This window comes from Sceloporus occidentalis, unplaced genomic scaffold, assembly GCF_023333645.1.
Source record: "Sceloporus occidentalis isolate IW3139 unplaced genomic scaffold, rSceOcc1.0.p SCAF_5, whole genome shotgun sequence".
In the NCBI taxonomy this organism is placed as follows: Eukaryota; Metazoa; Chordata; class Lepidosauria; order Squamata; family Phrynosomatidae; genus Sceloporus; species Sceloporus occidentalis.
This window is the reverse complement of record NW_028316985.1, coordinates 32,119,467-32,132,139: the sequence shown is the minus strand read 5'-3', so window position 1 is coordinate 32,132,139 and position 12,673 is coordinate 32,119,467. Positions and strand designations below refer to the sequence as shown.

General features: G+C 42.4%; 1 protein-coding gene across 1 annotated transcript in view; it reads left to right on the top strand.

Annotated features, from left to right (window-relative positions):
• The first annotated feature begins 336 nt into the window (after nucleotides 1-336).
• Nucleotides 337-12,673, top strand: part of MYH9 (myosin heavy chain 9) — an 84,877-nt gene continuing 72,540 nt past the window's right edge. The window contains exon 1 of the mRNA XM_089528096.1: nucleotides 337-489. The gene's annotated coding sequence lies outside the window, so the exon portion shown is untranslated. The remainder of the gene's footprint in view (nucleotides 490-12,673) is intronic.

The following is a 12,673-nucleotide window of genomic DNA, read 5'->3' as shown; positions in this document are numbered from 1 at the left end:
CAGTCTTCCCCTGAAATGGCCCAGAGTGAGGCCTACAACCGGCCCTGCCCGTCTTGCACGCTCCTATTGGTCGCCGCGCACGTCAATCTTCCCTCCTCCCTGGGTGGTTGCCCATTGGCGGAGAGGAGGAAGAGGAGGCGGGCTTACGACAGAGCGTCCGTTGAGGAGATTAAAAAAAGGCAAAAGTCTTGGGCCGCCTCCTTATGCAAGCACCGCCCTCCGCATGCGTCGCTATTGGCAGACGCGGGACGTCAATCAAGGGCAACTCACGCTCCTATAGGCTGGCAGTAATGCGAGTGGGTGTTCCGAGCCTTAGCCGCGGCCGCTCCCTCCCGGCTTGAAACCTCGCTGTTGCCGGTGAGTGAGAGGCGTTGGAGCTGGGACTCTCCAGGAAGGTGTCGGTTGCCGAGCCTAGTCCTCTCACCGCGAGGAACGCGAGCCGCGGAGGAGGCGGAGGCGGAGGCTTTTTCCTCCTGAGTCCGGACTCAGGTACTAAGTCCAGGCCGGGTTTAGTGCGGGCGGGGACGGGAAACGAATAAGATGACGGTTGGCTTTCAGTTTGGCGCCGGCGGGTTGAGGTTCCTCAGGAGGCGGTCGGGTGTGGCTTAACTTCCAGAATCTTTTTTTCTTTCTTTCAAATGGAGCTTTTACAAAGATCAAATGGAGGACACTTTCAGGGTGCCTTCCCCGCCATGGAGGACCAGGCACCGCAAAATGGAGGACGTGGCTCAAGAAAAGCTTTTAAAAAAGACATACAACCCATTCATATAAAGATAAAATGCATGCTTCCTGCTCCAAAATGGAGGACTTGTTGGTATTCCTCCTAGACAGCAAAGGCTGGGAATGTAGGACAAGTCCTGGACATTCCCTTAAAAATGGAGGGCATGGCCACATATAAAAAGCTTAAAAAACATTCATAATAAATGCAAATGCATGCTTCTTAGTCATGCTCCAAAATGGAGGACCTTTTCTTTGGAATTCCTCCTAGACAGGAAAGGGGTGGAAATGTAGGACGGGTCCTGGACAAAAAGGAGGACGTCGGGCAGAGTGACTGGATGTCATAGCCTTAAAATGGAGGGCATTCCCCTAAAAATAGAGAGCATGGCCAAACAAGAATCTTTAAAAACACTCATAATGAATGCAGACACATGCTTCTTAGTCATGCTCCAAAATGGAGGACTTTTGGGATGGAGGACGTGTCCTGCCTGGAAAAGGAGGACGCCTGGTCACTGCTGGGAAGGGGCCACCATTTTGGAGGGAGGCGCCGCCTTTCATCCTTCCATTTACAGGTGAACCTTTTCTCTTGTCTCTTCCCCCCTTTTCCTCTGCTCCCTCCTTCCCTTTCCAAAGGAACAACAACCCTGCAGGGAAGGTTTCAGATCTTAGCCTTTCTCTTCCTTGAGAGCAAAAGGAGCTGATCCCTTGACCTTCCTCCAGGCTGACCAGTTGCTATACCTGCAAAGGAGGACAAGGCCCCGCAGAAAATGGAGGGCATTCCAGAAAAATGAAGGACGTGGCCAAAGAAAGGCTAAAGGACATTTGTATACATTCATGCTTCTTGGTCATGCTCAAAATAGAGGAGCTCTTGGAATTCCTCCTCGGCAGGAAGTTGAAAATGTAGGACATGCCCTGGAAAAGTAGGATGAGTCTGGTCACCCTGGAGAGGGGCTGCCCATGGGGCCTTTTGGAGGGAGGCACTGCCTTTTTATATAGTTCTGGAGGGAGGCGCCACCTTCTTATATTTCAGCTTTTATATCTCTGCTTGGGGAGCGTCCTGCCCAGAGTGACCAGATGTCATCACCACAAAGGAGGATGAGGCAGCACTTAATGGAGGGCATTCAAGAAAAATGGAGGACGTGACCAAATAAAAGCTAAAAACACTTAATATAAATGTAAGTTCATGCTTCGAACTCATGCTCAGAACAGAGGACCTTCTGGAATCCCTCCTGGGCAGGACGTTGCAATGTAGGACATGTCCTGGAAAAGGAGGATGCCTGGCCACCCTGCTCTCCTCCTCCCTGCTTCTTGGGCGATACTGAGTGTCTCCCTTTGGGTTGCAAGTAGAAAACCTATCCAGGGGTAGACATGTTGCAAAGTACAATAACATCCCAAACCCACAGAATGGTGATATCTTTATGGGGGCCACCTAAAATGCACAAAATACATAACTTTTGAGTCGCCACACCACCCGAGGTGAGAACAGCTACATCTTGGTAAAATGCAGGTTGATGAGCTAACATCATAATTTCCCCCCCTTCCTGTATGATTTTTTTAATGCCTGAAGGAGAAGCCAGTGGAGCTTCGAAAGCTTGCCTTGTGTATTATGTGCTTTTTGGTTGTCCCCATAAAGGTATCAGTATTTGGTGGGTTTTGGAGGTTGTTGTACTTCCCTTGCAACTGGTTATGCCTGTTTTCTCTTCTCACAACCACGCCTCCATTGCAATGGGGTCTCTCTCCCCAACCTCTCAGGTGAAGAGTGTTCTCTAATCCTCCTAGATTTAGGTCCAAAACACACTGCAGAAATAACCCCAACTTTAACTGCCTTGGCTCAGGGCTGGGGAATTTTGGGAACTAGTTTTCTGAGACATTGAATCTTTTCTGTCAGAGAGCTCCGGTGCCACAACAAACTTTATTTCCCAGGATTCCCTAGCACTGAGCCAGGGCAGTTAAAGCGGTCCCAAACTGGATTATTTCCGCAGTGTGTTTTGGACTGTGTGTACCAGTGATTCCCAAACTTTGGTCCTCCAGGTGTTTTGGACTTCAGTTCCCCAAATCCCCAGTTACCTTGGCCAATAATCAAGAATGCTGGGAGTAGAAGTCCAGAACACCTGGAGAATCAGCGTTTGGGAATTACATATATTTTAAAAGCTGCTGCTCCCTGGCAAGTAACGGGCAGAGACCGCTTGGCAGCTGTCGGGGCTGCCGCCTGAGTCATGGGCTGACAGTCTGGTTGCAGTAGACATTGCAGTGGGCTTGGCTTCCGCCTGCGGAGCTCGACTTCCTCATTCAGTTGGCTCTGCCTGAGACTCAGCCAAGAGAGGAAGGAGGGAGGGACAGGGCAAGACCAAGCTTGCAAGGATGGATCCTGCAGCTGTCATCCCATGATCAAACCAGACCAAATTCATTCTCTCTCTCTTTCTCCAAATAGCTTTCACTCTCATTTCTGAGGCTGGATGCCACTGCCATTGCTCAGCCAGGTGCTCATCTCATCAGGCAGGGTGATGCAAGCTTAGCTAGGCAGCTCCAGAGTTGTCTGCTGGGCATGGGCACCTTGTTCAATTCTTTTCACCAATTGAAAATAATGGAAGTTCGACAGAGGAGTGCTGTTTTGTTAGTTCTCTACTCCTAAAATAGTGGTTCCCAAACTTTGGTTCCGCAGGTGTTTTGGACTCCACCTCCCAGAATCCATGACTGTTGGTCAAGCTGGCTGAGGCTTCTGGGAGTTGGAAATCCCAAAACCTGAAGGACCAAAGTTTGGGCATTATTATTATTATTACAGTGGACCCTTGTTATACGCTGGGGTTTGGTTCCAAGATCCCCCGTGTATAACAAAATCAGTGTATGCTCAAGTCCCATTAGATATAATGACATAGCAAAATGGTGTCCCTTATAAAAAATGGAAAGTCAAGGTAAATTTATACTTTTTTGGAACATTTTCAAACCGTGTATGCTTGAATCCGTGTATAAAAAATCCGTGTATAAGAAGGGCCGACTGTATTATTATTATTATCCTACTCTTTCCTCAAAACTGGGACTCAAGGCGGCTAGGAATCACTGTCCTAAAAGAAAATGGAATACTATTTGGGACCTGTTGTTGGGTGCCTTCAAGTTGTTTCTGACTTGTGGTGACTCTTAAGGTGACCCCATCATGGGGTTTTCTTGGCAAGGTTGATTCAGAGGAGGTTTGCTGTTGCCTTTCCCTGAGGCCGAGAGCTTGTGACTTGCTCAAGGTCAACCAGTGGGTCTCCATGGCTGAGTTGGGAATCAAACCCTGGTCTCCAGAGTTGTAGTCCAACACTCAAACCACTACACCACACTGGCTCTTGGGGCCTGTTACTTCTAGAATATTCATATTGAACTGTTGCTTTTTATAGTTAAAGGAAGTGTGGATTCCTTGCTTTGGTTGAGAGTTGTTGCTCTAATTTTTAAAATCTGGGCCAGCAGTATTGATGGCTAGAATGCTAAGAGATTTCCTTCTTATTCTCACAATAGGCTGAGAGCCAGCATTGTTTGTGGGTTAGACTAGGACTGTGGGGGACCCAGGTTTGCATCCCCACTTGGCCACGGAAACCCCACTGAGTGGCCTTGAACAAATAACACTCTCATCCTCAGAGGAAGACAGTGGCAAACCACCTCTTAAGAAATCTTGCCAAAAGCATCCCCATGATATCTTTGCCTTAAGGTTGTCATAAGTCAGAAACAACTTGAAGACACACAACAATAACTCAGCCTGTAGGAGCGATGTCTCCACAGTTGCCATCCCATTTCTGTTTAGTGTAATCCCTTGTTCATATCAAGACTTAATTCTTGAAAAGGAGAGGCCAGCGCCTGTTACCTTTTTCGTCATTGTCTACTTCTTTTGTTCTGTGCTTCAACGTGCGTTTCCTTTCTGAATCTTTAGAAGTTTGTTTACAAGCCTGTTGATAGTGACATCATCCTTGTAAGGATAATTGTATTTCTTAATACACAGGACTGTCTTGCCAGCATCTCTTAGAAATGTGGTATCCAAAATGCATTTAGGATTTTTAGGGTTTTGTGCATCATACTTTTGTGCTGCTGACAAATAAAACAGGAGTGTCTTGAATCTGTAAAATATGACAACTGAGCTGACTACAAAGAGACCTTGTATTTATATAATTGTGTTTCTTTCTCAGATAATTCTCTTCCGCACAGCCTCAGTAAATTGGTAGTTGCACCTGAACAGTTTTGCCGAAGCTGCTCTGTGAATTATATGCGGAAAAGGATATTGTGGTTAAAGGCTAGAAGCATCTGCCCTTCTTGTTGCAGGAGAGACTAGTTTGTAAATGTTGCTTCTTGGATTAACTTACTTCTCTAACTCTTCTTTTTAAAAATGCGGTTTCTCCCCTTAAGCATAGGTGTGATGCAACTGACTCCAAAGTAACAACTGCGTAATCAGTTACTGCTTGTACAAAGATATGTTCTGACTTAGTCACCAGGTGAAAAATGGCTGTAGTTACTTATCTTTGCCACTCTAGTGAAAATGGCTGCATAGGCTAATACTGTCTGACTTATGTACTTGCTTTTGCTGTCCGGAACTATGGCACAGTACTTGCATATTCAACAAAAATTAAATAATTGGGGAAGTTTCACCAAATTTTTGAGTAAACAGTTAGTAAAGCCAACATAATTAGCGTGGGATTGGAGTTGTCTCGGGTCTAATGAATGTTGCTCATATATACTGATGGCTGATATGACCTGACATGTTTTTAGTTACATGCTACCTCCTTGCTGCTACTTTTTCTGAGTCAAGGCAGTACTATAGATATATAAGATCCTTAGGCACGCCTTAATCTTTTGGTTGATGAGGGACAATACAAAGCCTATGTTTAGATGCTGTGTGTGTGTGTGTGTGTGTGTGTGTGTGTATATATATATATATATATATAGAGAGAGAGAGAGGCCCTCAAGTGTCCTGTCAACTTACAGGGGTTCACAGTGATGACTGTGTTACTCTGTCACTGGGATATTAGTGAGACATCTTTCTTGCTAATGGTAGGTAATAAATAGAGGTCACCAGACAGGTGTTAATACTTCACTATGTGCCCATATCGATGCAGCTAGTATCTTTATGTCAGCCTACTTTCTGAAGCCCTGGAATTGGTATTGAAACATTTATAGTACAAGTTATGCATGCCCAAATTTATGATTGAGGGCATTAAAATAGTTGTTTGAATCATTCTTGCTAAAACGTTTGGGTTTGGGGAAAACACATAGAGTTGTGATTCACCCTAGAAACTTTATCACTTGGAATAAAAATGTAATATTGTTTTTTGTTTAAACCAGAAGAGCAGAAGCTACTGATACAATCCCTGCCTGCATTTCTTTTTTTAAAAAGAGAGTTAATTTGAAACCAAGAAGCACGTAGTGAGTGTACAAGCATTTCCACTTAAGATAAATTTTCTACTGTCTCTAAAGATACCCTTTTTGCACAATATGCAAACCTTGCTTAATTTACTGTACTAACTGCTAGTAGCTGTGGAACTACTACCCCCCCCCCCCGCTCCCAAAATTACTGTTTTTCATGGACCACTGTTAGTCCTGGTATTTTGACTTTAATATAGGGATGGATGTGAAGAGACAGGAGCAAATAAATTCTCAACATAGTTATGGAAGTCCAATTTTGGTATATACTTCTGTAATGTTTCAGTTTTCCCTGTGCATGTAATAATACCCTTTCTTTCCATTTGCCTGCCATGTAAGGAGCTCATTTTAATTTCAAATGTGACTCCCTTGAAAGTCACAGGACTCTTCAGTTAAGAGAAACACTTGGAGGTTTTAATATTGTATAGGATAATACTGTTACAAGTGTTGTTGAAGACATAGTCTGGAAAGCATGCTGGATCTCTTTCCCCTCCAACATGTACTACTTGAGTTACTTGACTGTTAAAGTGTTCACGTATTTATTGCAGAGAACCAAATCCGAAGTGGATACTTCTCATAGGGGTATAGCTTGATGAACTTTGTGGCTTTACTGATGCATTATCTTAATAACTGCATGCCTGGTAGAAAGTATAGTCCACAGTCAGTTCTCCCAAAGCCTGCAGTGAACAAATGAAAAGTTGTTCAGCTTGTGCGGTAGGGATGCTAGACTTTCTTTTGGAAACAGTCTAGTGTGCCTTATGTGGTGCTACATGAAAGAGACCTTGATTTGGCACTATGGGCCTTGGGGGCATGACCATGCTTCTGCTTGGAGAGGGTGCTTAAAGCCCCCAGCATGGGTGGATGCTGTACTTATACCCATTTGTATTCTAAGCCCGAGGGCAGGGAACCGTCTAACTAAAAAGATTGCATGTACAGCGCTGTGTAAATTTACAGCGCTTCATAAAGGATAATAATAATAATAATAATGTGGTACTATGCTGTGAGGAAAGCCAATTAAATGGGCTGTTGATATGCCTTTTGGGCATGTGTTATCAGTTAGCTAAGGCTAACTAAGGGATTCCAATGGCTGAAAACCCTGCTAAACTTGCTAATGTTCTAAGGAAGCATCTTACATAGTTCATCTGCAAGTGCCATCCTTATAGAAGTGTGCTGTGTCATAGCAAAGCAGATTTTTTCTCTGGTGATATCCCATTTATGGAAGTCTCCACCCCAAATTGTTTCTGTGCCTAAATCAATCCTGTTATAGTCCTTTATTTGTCAGCTATTTTAAGTTGTGTAATGATGAAGGCCTGTTGTTTTATAGCTGCTACTTCATAAAGTTGTTATCCTGTGGTTTTATTGTACTTCATAATGTTTTGTGGTACAAACATATTATTTATATGTGTTCACTGCCCTGGAATCTATTAGATTAAGATGGGAATCCTTTTAATGCAGAATGGCAGTGTAACTATGCCAGTTTAGTCAGTGATGGCAGGAGGGAAAAGGCCATGGGCACAGACAGCAGCCATGAAGGAAGACATTACAGAAATAGGCTTCCTGAAGCCATCAAATTTTCCCTACCTTTCCCTGCCATTGCTGTGTGTCTCTGGAAAAAGTACTACCAGTAGTATATTGCACTAATACTAATCGCATTCTGATCTACAGTACTCAGTTTCAGTAAACTGAGTTAATGAAATGTACTATTTTAGAGACAATTTTAAAAGATTGAATTGAAACAAAGGCAAAAGAAAGAAGTCTTAGTGATGGTTATAACTGTAAAATAAAGTTCATCTTGAGATGCAAGTGTTACTTAAGTGTGCTAGCATTATGTTTTTACCATAAGTAAACAAATTGGGTCTTAATAGGAAATGTTGGTTCTAGACAAATGAACTGTTTCCTTGGCTGATGGGCTGAAATCAGAGCTTTCCTTTGTCAAATGTGACAGCAGTTTCCTGTTTGTTTCTTGGTTGATGTTCAAGTTCTATGTGATACTAGTCATTCAGTATAAACCATGTAGAGACAGAGGCAAAGGTTGGGCAGTACTTCTCTGAAGACTTTGCTAGGTGACTTTGGCTGGGGAAAATATTTGGGGAGAAGAGCTGCAGGGAAACTAAATCAAGGAAGGGTTTGACCTCTTTGATCTCTGTGTACTTTCTTCTTCATTATTTATATATGTTGAGCAACTCCTTGCTTAAATCCCAATAACTGTTGGGCAGTCATCACCAAGGGGCCCTGAGGGACTGTTACTCAGATTAGGGAGAGACATAACTTTAGTAACTAACACGTTTGAAAGTATGTTTTGAAGTTTTAGTCAGCTTGGGAATGTAGTCATCCTAAGTAGCTTAGTAATTGAGCCATTCTTCCTGTTCCTTACAACTGTGAAATTCCTTTGAGGAGCGTGATGCTATATTTTCTGCACTATGCTGTAGAGCTTATTCCCAGTATTGTAGAGCATTTTAAAGTCAAGACTTGAGATAGTTACACAGACGAGGTATTTTAGTTTTATTTCATTGCTGAAGAAAGAAGGTTGTGTATTTTACAGTCTAGAGCAGTAGTTCTCAGCCTTCCTAATGCAGTTTAATACAGTTCCTCATGTTGTGGTGACCCCCAGCCATAGAGGAGCGGTGTCTTGGTTCCTAAGACAATCAGAAATATGTGTTTTCTGGTGGTGTTAGGCGACCCCTGTGAAAGGATCGTTCGACCCCCAAAGGGGTAGCGACCCACAGGTTGAGAACCGCTGGTCTTGAGGTTTTATTCTGTATGAGCTTTCTATTGATTTGAGAATGGCACTGTTGAGAATATGTATTGTTCAGATTACCGTTGTCTGTTTGGCATCCAGTGTGCACTGATTTGCCTCCTTGTTTGCTACATTGTGTTTGGACTTGGGTACCACCTACGTTTTAGGAGAGTAATGGTGGAACATGGGGAAGCGTGGTATGAAGTGGATAGCTAACATCCCTGAGTAAATTATTGCAAGACTGTTTTCAAGTCACATAGAGTGATATACCTGTATTTACGCTTAACATGTTGCCTGGCACTTCTGCATTCAGTGAAGTGGATTGTAATCCACAAAACATTATGCTGAATGAAAATTTGTTAACGTTAAAGGTATCACAAGAGTCCTGGTTGTTCTACTTGCCACAGCAAGCCTTCTTTGTTAAATATTCATTGATCAGAATACTAAAAACAAAGGTTATGTGAATGGAAAATCTTAAACACTGTTAGGAACAAGGCTAGAACTTGTGTAGGGCAATTCATGGGTTCTTGTGAGACAGTGGTAACCTGAGAAGGAAGATGAATCCTACCTGTCCACTATGTCATGCTGTTCCTTGTAGTCCCTGTTTCCATCTGCTCTTCTTCTATCCAAGACCTGAGATCAGACTGGGAGCAGCTGATAGAGAAAGCTGTTTGTGGAGGGGAGGGAGCATTCCCTGACCTCCCTTTGCTTCTTTGCTGTAAATCACTTAGTCCATCTTTCTATATACTATTGAGATGATGGTTTGTGTTCAAAGACACTCAGTTGCCACCGTTGTATGTCTTTCCAAGTCCAGCAACCATGTAACAATATTCTCATGTCTGGACAAGAAAGAGAAATTTAGGAAGGATTTCAATGAAGAGTTAGTCCTGCAAACATGATAACTCAAGCTGATGCAGATTGTGAAGCCTGTACAAGGAGAATAGGTAGATAGTGATGATAAGATGGGAAAGAAAACAGCCTTGGCAATTGGTATAGCCACCTGTGGACCAGTAAGAGTGTTTTGTTACTGATTCTGATCAATAGCATATCAAGGAACTGCTGTTTGAGCTCTTGTGTTTAAAGACAGGAGGGAGGCCACACTCTTTCTTCGACCATTGCAGGCAGTGTCCTGTGTTGTCTTAAAGATCCTGTTGCCTGGGGAGACATGGTGAACTCTACACCAAACCCTTTGAGCAGCATGGATGGACCATAGTTTCCAAAACTACTGCTGTTGTCTTAAAGCAGGATTACTGTACTGAGTGGTCATGAAGAATGTGTGTTCCCTCTGGAATGTTTTCCTTGTGGGCATGCTGTCCTTTCCTCTGCTGAGCAGGCATATACTGCACACATAGTAATAAGAAACAACAGTCTCAGAGAGCATGCTGTGCTAGATTTAGCTTGCTATAAGATATATTCAAACTTTCAGTTATTGGATTGCTGCCAGTTGAGCTTAAGTGTTCTAAAGATGGTTTGAAACTAATAACTGCCCCTCCTCGCCCCCTTTCTGAACACAAGATGCTATTTCCATGCAGCAGTTCCTGTACTCAGTAAGCTGGGTAATTAATATCAGCTTCTCTCAAGTGAAACGTGTCCTAGGCCTAACTCTACAATTAGTTCATAATAGGAGGAATGGCCCACTGCTTTCACATTCTCTTGGCCTTTTCTGCCCCTGCCAAATATACATTTGTGGTGGAGCCTCTGTGTTATTACTGTACAAGTTGCTTCAAGAAGTGGTGTACAGAAATGCTTCTCAGGCTATCTGATCTGGTGGACCAGCAGTTTTTTCTTCTTCTTCAGTGTTCCAGGGACTGGTATCACATTTGTGCCCATTGACTACAATTATTTCCTACAAACTGTCTGCAGATCAGCAGCTGATGAGCTGGCAGTGGTCTGAGGGTCACCACTTTAAGTAGCACTGGTATATGGCATTACCTCCTGTAGTGACAGGAGGAGTATTGTAGATTTTTATAGGGGGAAATTGTTCATAACAAAGTGAACTAGTACACCTAACTTTGCTAGCTTTTAATACAAAGTATTGTACCTTGTCAAAAGTTGTACCCCTGTCACCTTCCCCCATTTTAGGCTAGGTACACAAAGCAATTTGCAAGGGATAGCACAAGAACATGTAGTGATGCTTCAGCTCTTCTGTTAGCTGGTACCCCAATTTGGGAAGACCATTCCTGTCATGTGTTCTTCTCTGGTTTAGGGACTTTTCTCTGCAAATGGCATACAAAGGCTAGTAATGACATGGTCTGCAGGCTAATGATTTTCCAACTCTATAGTACCCTCTTATTCATAAAAAAAATCTACTAACTTGAAATGTTACTGTTTTGTACCCAGCATCTACTGTTCTATGCATCACTTACTTATATATCACCTAATATATGCTATGTAGGGGGTTGAGGTATTGTCTTTAGGTCTGCAAATGGGGAAAAAAAAACAATAGAAAATCCATGGGTTGGAGAATGAAGGAAATTCCATCAGATGAGAGAGGAAAAAGAGGAAACATAGAATGCACTAGCTTAACCTGAGAATAAGAAAGAAAAAAAGCAAATCCCAAATAATATAATGTACATAAAAATCAGAAGATTTTTAAAATGTTTTTAATGAATTTTCTTGGGAGTCGTAGACACATTCAAAAATCTGATGAAAGTTATGAAATTTCCTCCCAAGGAAAATACAGATAATGATATACACAGAGAATATTACATATGGTTTATTCTATTGCATTGGAAATTGATTCATTTGTAATCTAGAATAAAAAAATGACAATGAATACTTAAATTTAAAAATTTTACCTTAAAATTCACTGACAGGAAATTTTTAAAGTAATAGGATGGAAAATGGCAGTTTGGGTCCCATAGTAAGAGAAAAGGTAGTATATAGATAAAAATGAATGGGGAGAAATGCATATTTTGCTCCCGTTTGGAGTAAAGTGGAATTGTAAGTATAAGAATAATTCTTTAATTCTCTGCAGGATTATGCATTCTTGGGACCATGGCTTTCATAGAACAAAGTGTAAAACGTCATTTCCAGATTCTGACCCTTCACTAAATGAACATGTGGACAGTATCCACAAAAGGCTTAGGCTGGATCCTTTGTTCATATTGGCCTAAAATGACTAAGCTAGTTCTGTACCTACCAATATAGAAAATGTGGGGACACTTGTGTAACTGCACAGATTCAAAAGAATTACAGCCAGCCCTCCTTATCCACGGACTTTTTATTCACAGATTCAAGCATGCACAGCTTGGAAATAGTTTCTAGAAATACCAGTGCAATGCGCCATTCCATTTAGTGGGATTTGAGCATCCACAGATTTTGGTATCCACAGGGGTTCCTGGAACCAAACCCCAGCAGATACCAAGGGTTTTTTGAAGTTTTAAGCGAAGTATGGAAATTGGCCCTTTCATTGACAAATAGCTGATTGGGCTTCCTACAGTAGCTGTAAAACTTGCTTTTTACACCTTGAAAACAGTATGTTGTTCATTTGATTCACCTTGACATTTGCAGCCTCACTGTGGAAGTTCATTGTGTATTCTGAAGTTGGCTGCTCAAGTCGCATGTACAGTGGACCCTTGTTATACGCTGGGGTTTGGTTCCAAGATCCCCCGTGTATAACAAAATCCGTGTATGCTCAAGTCCCATTAAATATAATGACATAGCAAAATGGTGTCCCTTATAAAAAATGGAAAATCAAGGTAAATTTATACTTTTTTGGAACATTTTCAAACTGTGTATGCTTGAATCCGTGTATAAAAAATCCGTGTACAGTGGACCCTTGTTATACGCTGGGGTTTGGTTCCAAGATCCCCCGTGTATAACAAAATCCGT